This window comes from Acyrthosiphon pisum, chromosome X (assembly GCF_005508785.2).
Source record: "Acyrthosiphon pisum isolate AL4f chromosome X, pea_aphid_22Mar2018_4r6ur, whole genome shotgun sequence".
NCBI classification, from domain to species: Eukaryota; Metazoa; Arthropoda; class Insecta; order Hemiptera; family Aphididae; genus Acyrthosiphon; species Acyrthosiphon pisum.
In genome coordinates this window covers 80,369,370-80,370,378 of record NC_042493.1, presented here as the reverse complement: position 1 = coordinate 80,370,378, position 1,009 = coordinate 80,369,370, and positions in this window count along the sequence as shown.

Sequence of the window (1,009 nt, the reverse complement as noted above, 5' to 3'; positions counted from 1 at the left end):
AATTTAAAATTTAAACATTATTTTGTAGTTAAAAATTGATAACATTTTCAACTTTCATACCTAAGGGTATAAAATTAAAAACAAGGTACCATGTAAGTAGGTTATTCTGTAACCAAAAAATCTCAAAAATATAAACACACATTTTTTTTTTATAGTTATTTTATATCATATTTGGACGAAATTATATATAAAATAACCAAGAAAAACGTTTTTAGTTAATTTGTTGTAATTTTATAATAATATTAATTCAACTAACCGGCTAACGTATTTATGATAAGTAATAACAAATTTAAATATAATATCAAATATCCACATAACAAACCGTCCCAGCTCAGAATCGTTTTTCATATACAATGATAGCATATAATTGAATACAAATTTATACCATCCATCTCAACAGTGACCCACTTGTAATCTACTGTAAAGCCAAACGACATCCACTAACCCACCTTTTTTTTGGTTTTCCTAGCGCTTATGACTACTGAGCATTTTTTACTTTTGATCACTCAAAGTACCAACTAGATTCACTTTCCTATCAAAAAATATAATAATATATACTGTTGAAGAAAATCTAAGCATTTTTACTGTCCTGAAATAGGTCATGACAGACGACAAAAAAATATAATAAAAAAACACACATCATTGTAAAGTCAATACATTCATTGATCCACTGAAGAAAATCTAAAGTCTCTCATGCTTATAAATAGCTCAAAAAGAATAAAAAAAAAATTGAAAAATATTGATCATGTACATGTATAGCAGATACCTAAATAATAGTGTAAAAATAGTATCTACGGTATTAGGTTTTTAAATTACAACAAAATTCTAAAGAATATTTCTATAAATATAGTTGTTTTACGGGATGATATCAAATATCGTAACATTTTTAAATTCAAACGCTCATTAAAAATATCGATGTTGTTTTGGTAATTTTTTTCGTACCATATTATAATATTCAGATATTTGGCTTGTGGAACACATTTCTCAGCATTACATTTCGAGTTTCTAA